Source organism: Amblyomma mixtum, chromosome 2 (assembly GCF_055824585.1).
Source record: "Amblyomma mixtum isolate Tamu chromosome 2, ASM5582458v1, whole genome shotgun sequence".
Taxonomy (NCBI): Eukaryota; Metazoa; Arthropoda; class Arachnida; order Ixodida; family Ixodidae; genus Amblyomma; species Amblyomma mixtum.
In genome coordinates, this window is record NC_143013.1 from 251,480,876 (window position 1) to 251,493,598 (window position 12,723).

Genomic DNA, 12,723 nt, shown 5'->3' on the forward strand with positions numbered 1-12,723 from the left:
GGGGATGAATGCTTGGGGATGAACGTTGGAAGGGTGACCGACCCCGCACCTTCCCTTCCTGATAGCAAAGAATGAACAGGGTCGGAAAATGCTTCAAACAGAATCGAAAGAGAAGCGTCGTAAAATAGTCAAAATAGAAAAATCTCAAGCGACCATAGTCTAAACACTGTCACTTACACGACGAAAAAGTGGCACTACAACTCATACGTACGGAAAAGCATTGAGATTTTCTTGACACATCAGAACAAAAAATAAAAACAAAATGCAGCTGTTTGAGGGGAGAAATATACCCATCAACGTGAACCTTGTCAATCAATCTTTAGTTAATGAATTTCCTCGTCGAGTATCGATTCATACATCCAGGATGCTTCAGCTCCTCTGCGAGGTAGCGGCCTGAGCGTCAGCGTCCAAACCTTTTAATTTTTCTTTCCTGCTACCACTTCGAACACTTCAAGCCATTCCATTCCGTATTCGTTTTCCTTTCTCTGGGTATCTGGAATTGACTTGCGTCTTTGTAGAAGGCTCTCCTCAGTTAATTTGTAATTTTTTTTCAATTTGTGACTTCGTGACCATTATTCAGCGACCACTAGCAGTGCGGTATTAGTTTCGGAACGTTGCGAGACTTCGCGGTGCCGTTAATCAAGTTTTGAAGTAACACATAACCACACATGCCGACGAAAACACCTGAAAATCAAATAAAAAAAGAAGACAATACGTTGCTGAAAAAGTAGCACGTGGTTTTATTACATGTAGCAGTGAACGAAAGTGTTAATAAGCACAGCAACACAAGCGCAGTGATAGGTCAGCACTTCTGAGTCCCAACCACGCGTCGATGGCTTCTGTTTCTGTCGTCAGTTTCCGGGCCTAATTATTTTCGAGAGCGCCGTGTTACAGGTTTAATTAGAAGCAGCTACCATCGTTTCTTGGTGTCCTTTTTTCGTTTTGTCGCGTGAAAGGTGCAGCTTCGAGGTGTGATTTCAGCTTACCTTGATTAATTGTCGCTTTACCTGTGTCCATTTGCAAGCTACCTTAGCTTAGCTGTTCGCGCGGGCAGCCCGCTCCAGTCGTCGGTGTTTGTCAGAGAAAAAAGAAACTTTCTACCTGGGCTGGTTGCCGAGAAACGGCTCTTGCTCGGTAGTTATGCGTTTGCACACCATGTGCACACCAGCTTCCTTTTTTTTTTTTTGCGTGTGTTCTTATCTTCCCTCTTGATTTCTTCTGACATGCGTGAAATAAACAAAGTTTTAAGAAAGAAAAAGGACCATGTGGAAGCATGAAATATACACACCCAGCGCTGGCCAGCGAACTAGAAACACAGCGCTGCGTGTGTACCGCGCTGTGTGTGTGTGCGTGTGTGTGCGCGCATGCGTGCGTGCATGCGTGCGTGCATGCGTGCGTGCATGCGTGCGTGCGTGCATGCGTGCGTGCGTGTGTGTGTGTGTGTGTTTTGCATCCTTCGCCAACTTCCCCAGTTTTAGCTTTTGTCTGCCAGCGCTCGTGTCAGCCTTCGTCTCAGCCTCGTTTTTGGGCAGTTTTGTTAGTATAAATATTAGCATTATTTCACCACCTAACAGATACCGAAAGCTTTTTACTTGCCAACACTGCTAGGAATAATGTCTCGAATCAAACAACATACGCGCACATCCAGATGCAAGCACAGACACCACACGCTGAAAAGCTGGAACCATGGGACATCTAATACTTCCAACCGGAGGCAGCGGCGTACCCTGGCGTCGCTGCAACAGCTGCTGCTAAGATGCGCAGGCAGGCAATATTCTCGTAGGGCGTGCGCTGCAAGATTCAGAGGGCGGGCTTACTCTATATCTGAACTCCTGTGAAGTTCCTCTCTTGCCTTATTTGATCTTTCTTTCTCCCTCTCGAAGGCACGTCCTCCTCTCTTCCCCCTCCCCTACCGCTTTCACGTATAGTGGTCGGGAAGATGTTGAACTTGGAGGGATGCCTGTGCAGAGGATGCGGAGGCGCTATCTTTTAGTAGGTTATTTAGACGCCACAAAGTGAAACTTACTTAAAGTGAACATCGGGTATATATCGTGTTGGAGCCTGAGCTTAAAAAAAAGTGGTAGTGCGGCCTTAGCAAACTGAAAAGAAAAAAAAAAGTACCTAGCATTCTTTGTTTTGTCTGCCTTTCCTGGGCAAGTTCGCTGGCTGTGTTTCATCGGAATGTGAAAAGAATTGAGGTAAAATGGAATATAAAGTAAAAAGAATGTAACGCTTACCTTGCTGAAATTATTGTGAAAGATGCGATAAAGGAAGCAGAAAGTTGGCGAGCAATTCTGGCTTCTGGTTCCTGGCGGTTTAAATGGGTTTCATTTGCTTCACTGAACTCAACGCAATACAGTGTCTCCGAGAGTAGATTTGCACGCTGGCAAGGCTCTCGTGCAAACCAGGAGAAAGAAAGGAACGATGGGAAGAAGGGGGTAAACAAGGTTAGGAAAGGAAATGAAAAAGGGGAGGAAAGTAAAAAGTGAAGGAAAAGGGTGAGAGAAAGAAAAAAGGACATATTAAAAGAAGGACACAAGAAGTGAGAGACGGGAAGTGTGAAATATAAAAAGAAGGAAAAAAGAAAGAACCAATGGAAAAGAAAGAATGAAAGAAGGAAATGAGAAAGAAAGGAAGGGAGAAAGAAAGAGAGAAATAGAGAAAGGAGAGAAAAAGGAATGGAGAATGAAAGAGTGAACTATAACAATAAGGGAAAAGAAAGAGGAAAATGAAGGAAGGAAGGAGGGGGAAAAGGAAGCAAGGAAGAAAGAAAGAAAGAAAGAAAGAAAGAAGGAAAGGGAGAAAGAAAGAAGGAAAGAAAGGAAGAAAGAAAGAAAGAAAGAAAGAAAGAAAGGAAGGAAGGAAGGAAGGAAGGAAGGAAGGAAGGAAGGAAGGAAGGAAGGAAGAAAGAAAGAAAGAAAGAAAGAAAGAAAGAGAGAAAGAAAGAATGAAAGGAAGGAAGGAAGGAAGGAAGGAAGGAAGGAAGGAAGGAAGGAAGGAAGGAAGGAAACAAATTGGGGATTTAAGGTTATGCAGCTGCATATGGGTTATGAGCCACTCAACAACAATGCGCCCTTTCGTGAGAAATTGAAGCGTGACTTGTGGATGAAAGACCCGACAAATAAAGGAAACGTCACTACTGCGTAACGATTCAATTTTGGCTTGTATAGGAATTGAAAACTGCGTGGAGTGAGTGAGTGAGTGAGTGAGTGAGTGAGTGAGTGAGTGAGTGAGTGAGTGAGTGAGTGAGTGAGTGAGTGAGTGAGTGAGTTAGTGAGTTAGTGAGTGAGTGAGTGAGTGAGTGAGTGAGTGAGTGAGTGAGTGAGTGAGTGAGTGAGTGAGTGAGTGAGTGAGTGAGTGAGTGAGTGAGTGAGTGAGTCAGTGAGTCAGTGAGTGAGTGAGTTTTTTTTATACTTGAAACATGTTAGCAAACTGATATTATATAACCACTACCAACATATGGCGTTGTACTAGGCGAAACAGCTCTTGTCGGTATATGATTTTTAAATCACCTGTGAATGTAAAGCCACTGCCCCCTCCCCACGCCGTCTTTCCATCGCACCACCCAGGTGCAAATGCCGTGGCCGACGAAATATTGGAAAGAGCGCAACGCTTGCTTACACCGCGGAATTACAATCGCTTTCGAAGAACGATTGAGTGCTATTCGTGGCCAGTGATTGTATTATCGGAGTGAATCTGCTGTCTCTGCCCGGCGACTTGAGTGCGTGTCCGTATTTCCTTTTTTCCTTTCGATAATTTCTTTGTTTCGACTTGTGTTGAGAACTGTCGCTTTAGCAACGTCAGTCTTGCGCATTCAACCTGCAGCACCCCACGCCCTGTCTTATCTCTTGCGTCGGAGTGACTTAAGTATGCAAGTGTATCATTGTATACCCATTAGCTCGTTCCATTTGCCGCGAAAATATTGTTGCGACGTCCTCGCAGTTGCGACGTCTCGCAGCTCGGCTTTTTAGTGGCAGTGGAGGGACGACCACAAAATGCCCGGCAAATCGATTCTCTTTTTACTGGTTCCCATTATACTGGTTCAAAATGCGTGGCTCTCGCGATGACTGGGTAAACAACCCTGAGGTACAGTACTGAAGAAAGGTGCCTAGTTTTGCACTATAAACACGAGTTGGCCTATATCGCAGTAAAACGAGGGTAAGCTGTGGAAGGAGGCTTTCAAACACGGCACCGGAGGTGTTGAGGTTAAAGGTGCACTGAAGAGGATTCTGAACTTGTCTTTTTGCCGCGGGAACTCGATCTAGACGTTCCCAGCATTCTCAGAAACTCCAACTTATTGCCCTGTATGGCCGATTTCCCTAATTAAATCGAATTAACGTACGGCTCCCGCCCTTTTTTTGAATTCCGCCTCGTACGATGGGCGGAGTCGACCAACGCGTGAAGTTCCTTTCAGCCAGCTCTGTGGAGGCTTTGCTTTCGCTTTATTTTGTTTTTTAGGTTTCCATGAATAAATAGTTTCATTCGCAGATAATATAGCCGCAAAATAAGCCCGCAGAAATAAAAATACGCGCGGACTATTTGCTACTACGGACTACTACGTATTACTCCGCCGATGGCAGAGCGGCAAGCCGCCACGGGACTGGGTGAAAGGCACTCCACGCGTTGGTCGACTCCGCCCACCGTAGGAGGCAGAATTCAAAAAAAAAGGGCGGGAGCCGGCCGTTAATTCGATTTAATTTGGGAAATCGGCCATACAGGGCAATAAGTCGCAGTTTCTAAGAATGCTAGAAACATGTAGATCGAGTTCCCGCGGCAAAAAGACAAGTTCAGATTCCTCTTCAGTGCACCTTTAACAAATAGAAGAGATTTAAAAGCTTGAGTCAGCGATAACTATTCCATATTTTTAGCGATGGGAAGCTACCTCAGAGGTTGGGCAGAATGCCCTGCCACTAAACAGGAGTCCGGTAGAGGACAGCTCACTCTTTTTGCTCCTATATAGGCTAATTCGTTTTTAGAGGGTGAGGAAATGGCGTACTGCCTGTAATCTTATTGCCCGAATAAAGAACACGCTGTAATTAGTAGAAAGGAATGCGACTCTCTTCTTCAGTTGCGCAAATATAAGGTCACGGACTTCTTTTCAACAGGACTTCACTGAAAAAAAAAAAAATATGCAAGGCACTTCTTTTATGCACGTTTAGCACTTCGCGCGAGTATTCACCACGCTTCCTTGACGAGGCGCCAGTTCCTTTCATTATGCTATATATACTCCGCAAGAGTTTAGAGACTGTCACATGCTTCCTAGCTACTAACTGCCAGCTCGTATTTCATGTTTTTATTTCCGCGTTATAAGAATTAAATGCCGTGCTACTCTTTGGGATGCCCACGCGGAAGCCCAGCTCTCACGTGTTTGAGACCCATCTAATTTCGAACTCACCGCTTTGTCGGTTCTTAGGGATTTCACGCGCTTCTAATCCTTCCTAGCCACCGGTTGCAAATGTCGCGTAACCACAGAGGTCAAGTTTGGTGACAGCGGTTGCGTCGCGTAATGCTTAAACACGTGTGGGCTTTTCTGAGGGCCTACTTCCGAGTGCCTCCGAAGTACGACCTGTCTTTTATACATTAAAGTCTCTCTCTCTCTTCGAAGTACGTTTCCGCACAGTACACGTCATTCACATATCGCTGCTGCAGGTATGGCTATTCAACGCAGTTGTTCTAATCGAAATTCTGTGGTTTTTGACTCATCTGTACGAGCTACGAGCATCATATATATTAACCGGCGTGAAAGTCTGGCGGGGTAGCAACACTGCATTCATTCAAAGACTTCAAAACTTTAAGCGTGCAAATACTGCATTCATGTTTGTGTCTGGGATTGTTTCACAAGCTAAATTCTTTCTGGTATATTATGAGGATGTACCTATTCTACCGCATTTATTTATTAAAAATTGTTTCTTCATTTAAATAAACCTAAATAACAAAAAGAATACAATAAATGTATTTATTTAAAAAAACATTTAAAAATGTTTAGTTAGGCTTAGTGGTTATGGTGCTCGGCTGCTGACCCGAAAGCCGCGGGTTCGATTTTGGCCGCGGCGGTCGAATTTCGATGCAGGCGGAATTCCAGAGGCCCGTGTCCTGTGCGATGTCAGTGCACGTTAGAGAACCCCAAGTGGTCGAAATTTTCGGAGCCCTCCACTACGGCGTTGTTCATAGCTCGAGTTGCTTTGAGATGTTAAACCCCCATAAACTAACCGAACAGTTTAGCTAGTTCTGCATTTTATGCTTGTCATTAATGCACACCTTTTCGTCCAGTGTCCTAGTGGGCGCGTAAGTACAATTGGGGATAAATATACATGCGTTTTGACTACCACGCAGAAAGGTTTATTCAAAATCACTCATTCGCTCGCATATCCACTTGTGACTAACGCAGTTAATTAGCCCTAGCTTAATGCTAAATTGTAATAGAAAACACAAAGCCAAACAATATGCAATTGTCTCTGGTAATCCCTTCTCCTTACGACGTACAGCCCCGAGCCAAGAAATGCAGGCACTTAACGAGGCAAACATTGGTAGTTTTATCAATTGTTTGTAGTTCTCGTGCGTTTATCTCATCTACCAAGTTTAAAAGCTACGTAAGCGTGCGAAAGAAGCAGTGCTTCACCGCGTATACCACGCGAAACATTTCTGCCGAAATGGAAAGGAAATTTCGTGGCCATTTGCGGCCGCCGCGCCTGAAGTGAGACGCTGAGCACACCCACGACGTTCGTCTTAACGGGGCAGCGTTCGCATGCGCGGTCGCGGCGTCTCCGTTTACGGATGTTTAATGGTGGTCGCCGCGACTGTTCCACGCAAGAAGCGGCACTGCGGAAAAGGAAACGGGCGGCGATATCTTGAGCAGACAGTTTGAATAACGGTTTCGTCGTCAGTGTGAAACGCGAGCCGTGCTATTAATGTTCGCGAGGCTATTCCGCTCCGTCGGAGCGGCCTTAGCGGCTACGGTTCTACTACTGCAGACTGACTCCGCGCACAGGCTTTCCTAGTGTGCATGTAAGATTATGCGGTAGAGCGAATTCGAGGAATAGAGTTAGAGTCTCTGCTTGGCGTCACATCAACGCGCAGAGGATGATGCTATTGTGGACAGTTTAATTACAGGACCGTCAAAGTCGTCGCCATCAAGCACATTTCGTTATTAGCTCACAGCTTGTCCTCAGAGGCAGTAATGTTAGGAGAAGCGGTGAATAATAGCTATACAGGCAGTTTTTGAAAGTAAATGATGAACAGTACACGCAAACAGTTTTCGTATAAACGTTATGCAATCATCCAGGCACAAAGCGAGGTGACAACTGTCACCATCAAATTCGTAATTAAGTGAGATCAATTAATATACTTCTTAGTCATTGCATTCAGATCACATTGTGTTTTTGTTTTTGCTCGAAACTTAGAGACAGCTGAGCGCGCTTCTAGAACAGAATATTAAATTTCACAAACTTCTGTAAGAGGCCCGTGTTACAGATTTTTTGGCTGAAGGTTTTATACCCAATAAGCGTAATGTCGCATGCTAGACAGTGGCGATCGACGCCATACTCCTGCCTGCTGCGACGCCGCTGTTGAGTTTTTCATTTTGCCGTCCAGCGATGTGGAGTAATATACGAAGCTTTCATGTGCTACTAAAGAAATGGCAAGCGCAACCGCTGCGTCTTGCCGTTAAGTGGTCTGAAAGGAATGCTAACAAATAGAATTGCCTTTTAACACAAATGCAACAGCTGCTACTTACTGCTAAGGAGCCATAGGAATTATACGAAATGGAATAGCCTTAGATCTAAGTTCTCACTCCCAGTATAAGTATACTCGCTTATAGCTGTGGCTAGACAGTTTATTAATTCAGCTCAGTTAATTAGGCGCCTGTTATCTCGTTATGTGTCCGCCTGTTCGCATGACCTGCGCGTAAAATGGCTTTATGGTATTGTTCACCGTTAGTTTCGAAGGAAAAAAAATTGAAACATCCATTTTCAAGGCCATGTATACAAACATCACGGAAGGTGTGAAAGTCAGAGAAGAGAGCTTTTTCTGTGAGTTTCTACATCACCTCTCACATTACCAAAAATAAAAGTGCTGAACACGAAATATGTACAGCTTGGTTACCTGTCACATCCCTAATCCAACGGAATAAAAACTATTTCTCCTATTTGAGTTTAACACCGCGTTATTAACGTGAGCCGCGTTTGTCTTAAAACAACTACAAGCGTCCTCATGCCATAATTAGCTGTTATATACAGGAACACTTGATTTCACTTCATCATCATCATCACTAACATCAGAAAAATCGCAGTGTTGGTGTGTCTAGTTAGTGCAGGAAGGACTGAAACCACTGGAGCATGTTCATGCTAAAGGTCAGATCCCACTGCCCTGTACGCTGCACAGAGAACGAGGACTACATTCGCGACTCAATCCATGACAGAACTGACTTAAATGAACTCCGTGACTGGACATCAATGACGTGATGTGACTTAATACTGGTAGCAGTAAACCACTGCATTTCAGAACACAAATCAAGTGCTCGAAATATGTTTGACCTGCCACACCAGGCACCCTATTCTTCAGAAGCCAACCAGGTATACAAAGGGAGGACTGGGGATTTCTTGTACCGGATGATCACTTTTTTCATCTTCCCAGATGTTTAATAAAAGCCGTGAGAGATAGGTCAGCGTGGTCTGTGCAAAAAGGTTTTACAGCAAGGTGGACATTGTGTACTTAATAGACTAGAATTAAGATGTCATTATTTAACTAAAATTCACTAATCAACCTTTTAATTATTAGTTTATGCTCTTGGGGCGCATGGTTACAGGATGAAGTTGAAGGCCACCAACGCCAACGGTGAGCCTAGTTTTTAAATTTCTTGAATGGTCACTGTGGCTTGAAGTACCGAGCGTCAAAACTACGCCTTCGAAACTCGTTAAGTTGTCTTTCCCGCGTTGCTCTTTGATAACAAGCCGTCGTTCTCATTGCAAATGCAGCATATACGGATGAATTTTGTGTATTTTGTCAGATAGAAGAAGCTAATGTATTTTTGGCGAAAGTAACACGCGCAGTGACACCATTTTATAAATTTTCAACACGGGGAAGCCAACTTAATGAGCTTTGAAAAGCATATTTTTGGGGCCTGCTACTTCAAACCATAATGCCCATTCAGGAAATTTAAAACATGGCTTGCCTTCAAAATTCACGGCCTTCAATTTATCAGTACAATGTGCATAGCAAAACCAACTGATTTTGAAGTTGATTGGTTGATTTTAGTGAAGTAATCGCCTTTAAACTGGGTCCTATTGTGAACATAATGTCCGCTTTGTTATCAGTCAAGGTCCACAGACCACACTGACGTATATCTCACATTTTCAAAATACAAATATTTGAATATTTAAAAAAAAATTGCCCTTTATATACGCTTCAGACTCAAAGCATAAGGGCCACTTCCGTCGCTGTCTTGCAAACTATAAATGATCGACATGCTTTTCCGACGCTTTTTAACTATTGAAGGGATGGAATTTCGTGTGCTGTGATAACTAGTGCGGCGAAATTTAGAGTTTCAGTTGAAGTATTCCATCCCTCCCACTTGATTCAAAACCGGGACGCTGATGATGCCGTTAAGATTATTATGGACTCCGTGATTCCTGAATAACTGGACGGCGGTGTACTCAAGATTCAGAGATCGACATTAAAAAGAAAAGACCTCATCGCAGTTTTATTGTCATAATGACCGGTGGTGACGACGCCTGTGCTTCATATTTTAGCCCTTTTCTCGTTTATAAAATTTTGCATTCAACGGAATTGGCCTCTTCGTCATTAGAACGTGTCATTAGATCAATCGCTTCAATTTCGACTCACTGTCTCTTCAGAGTTTGAGAGGAAATCAAAGTACACCGTCTATTAGCATGCTGGCATTCACGTTGTGAGAGGTTGATTAAAAAAAAAGTTGGAGTTCGCATAGTTCTTCGATGCAGTACATTACAAAGAGCCTTGCGCAACCTCAGAGTCTACGCCTGTACGCTAGAGCTCTTTCAGCGTTGAGAACATAGCTTACGCCACGAATTTCGTCACCTCAACGCAGACTGCACTTGTCTTTGGAAAAACGGAGACACATGTGGAAAAATGGGCAAGCAAAAGAATACATTCTCTTTTTCTGCTTTGCGCGGAACTAGGGGGCGGATGAGGTGGTGACGTTATGTCACACAATGGGGCATTTTTGAACGAGATCTTTGCCGGACAAGGAACGCTTTGTTACGGGCTAGCTGCGGTACCGCGAACTCTGCATGATTAAGCGCCGTTCCTTCTTTGTCTAAGCCCCCCCCCTCGCCAGTTTCGTGAGACTGAGTGGGCTCGAAAGAATGGTTTCCCCAAGTGGTTGGGTCTTCAGCCCCGCTCAACCTTTGTCTACACCACAGCTGTCCTTGTGAACTTTAAAATATGCACTGCTGAGCATTTCATTCGAGGAACAAAGTCACCAACCGAATACCAGGAAAGCGGAAAGGTTGGGTGAGTAGGCGAATTAGAAAACGTAGACACAGCAACAGAAAAACATCGCTTTCGCGAGAGTTTAACTTGCATGATAGCTTGTAAATGAGCACGTAAATCTGTGGCGCAGTCGAGTTTGCTGAGAATAAGCCAGGACATCGTGCAGTGGTTGCTTCCAAATTATCGCTTGTTGGAGCTTACATAAATCTATTCGTTTTTGTTCTTTCTTTTGGAGGAAGCATTGTGGTTTCTTAGAATAGTTCAGTTCTCACTTCCAGACCCCGAACGAACCTCTGCCATTATGCTTCCAACATGCTTTGTCGTAGTTGGACGTTATATCGGTTCTTTAATTTTCTTGTTCTATCCCTCTCTCTTAATTATTTATTTGTGTTTCATCGAGTCTATGCGTAGTGCAGGTTTCTTTAGCAACAAAAGCCCAACTAAATGTCAGCGCTTTGCCAATTCCCAGCTCTTGTCTACGGCTCTTGTATTCAATGGCGCTGCAAATTTACATGCGATATCTCGGTGTCTGACGTTAGTAGGTTTTGTTCGAGAACGTTTGAAACGTCGTTCAAGATGTTCAAGACGCGAAAACGCTAGCGAAGCTTCCAATTTCTCGCGAAGCTTGCATTTTCCGAACGTTTCCTTTTGTAGTTCGCATACAGACTGGCAGAGCTCCGTCATTACTCCCGATTCCGGGGAATGAGAATCAAAGCACAGCAAAGGGTCTTCTGTCCTTGATCGGTGCTCTGCGCCGCTCCGTCTTTTCAAATGCACCGCACTACTCGGAATGATTAGCGTCCGCTCCTGTATAGAGTACAGAACCACCTTTCTTCGGCAGTCATCTTTTCTCGCGGAGATCAATCTGTCTTGAAGTCAAGTTTTCCAATCTTTTTGTGTAATAGTGTCGGTCGATAAGCAAGCGAGCGAACGAGCGAGAATGTACAATAGCTAAGCCAGTGATCGCGACAGAATCAATTGTAAGTGCAGCGTCTTCACCGGTTGAAAGACGTTCCTTTCTGACTGCGAGCGGTACGTTGCAAAGGAAGAAGGGCTGGAAGGAGAGATGTAGAAAGATATTGCGCGTTCTCGACTTCTGTAAAGTTCTAGAACCACTGAATGACACCGATTTATTGCTGCTTTTTATTGTGAAAGCAATACTACTTGCACTTTCACGCCTTTGCCGTGCCGCGGCGGTGACCACCATTGACCTTCATTTGACCTTGATAGCATTAGATTGGATTAGATTGGATTGGACTGGCCTGGACTGGACTGGATTGGATTGGATCGGATTGAATTAGATTACATTCGATTACATTGGATTGGATTGGATTGGATCGGAGTGGATTTGATTGGATCGGATTGGATTGGATTGGGTTGTATAACCGATGCATCACCACAAGTCTAACCACAAGCACCACCACCAGCTACACTACCAGTTGAACCATGGCGTAGGTACGGATATTGCTTTCGCAATTACCGGGCTTAACCAAGCTAAGCCACAGCGAATTTTTTTTTAAGGCAGTTCCACAGACATCACCGCACCTTCCAGTATTAGCTGTGCTCGGATTTCTGCGCGGGGTTATTATTATGTCTCCTCGGAACAGAATGCCGCAAATGCGTCGCAAAGCTGTAAGTGATGCGTGACCGCAAGGAGGTCCTCAGCACGAAATTGAAGTCGTTGATACGAGTGGGGCCGAAAATGATGCAGGCCATGCGAGGAAAGGAATAAGGGTCTGAGAGAAGCAGATGCCACAACCGCTTCCTGTTTCAGGAAAAGCGTGCAGCGTTACGGAAGCTGTGGCGTGTATCGGCTAGTCAGCAGTGGAATCCACAAGGCTATTCCCGCTTAAGAACAGTGGTTCGTGATTGGTCGGCTTTTCGAGTATTATATCTTTCGCTGTTGTGATTGGCCGTTGCGCACTAGAACGCCTGCCAATCACCAAATGCGCTGCCGGGTAAGAACACGTTTGTGAAACCTATCCCCGGTTCGCTGGCGCATGCGATAGAGGAGCCAGGATGGTGCAAGGTTTTAGTGATGCACGATGGAGAACGAGCTATCGGAAATGGGGAATATGAAAGAAGAAAAAAAAAAAGAGAGTAGTAAAGCGCGAACGGCAGCAAGTTGAATCCATTTCCTTCCCGCGTGGCTTTCACCGCAGCATCCGCTCGTTTGCTGGTGAAGCATCTTTTATGAGTGGAGGTGGGGTAATGTACTTACCTCTTCAACGAGGCCCGGCTTGTGGTGGAGACGGA

At 44.6% G+C, this 12,723-nt stretch overlaps 1 protein-coding gene across 2 annotated transcripts in view; it reads left to right on the forward strand.

The window, feature by feature from the left end:
* The window catches only part of LOC149363518 (uncharacterized), a 153,346-nt gene that overhangs the window by 124,899 nt on the left and 15,724 nt on the right, over window positions 1-12,723 (forward strand). The gene's annotated exons all lie outside the window — the stretch shown is intronic.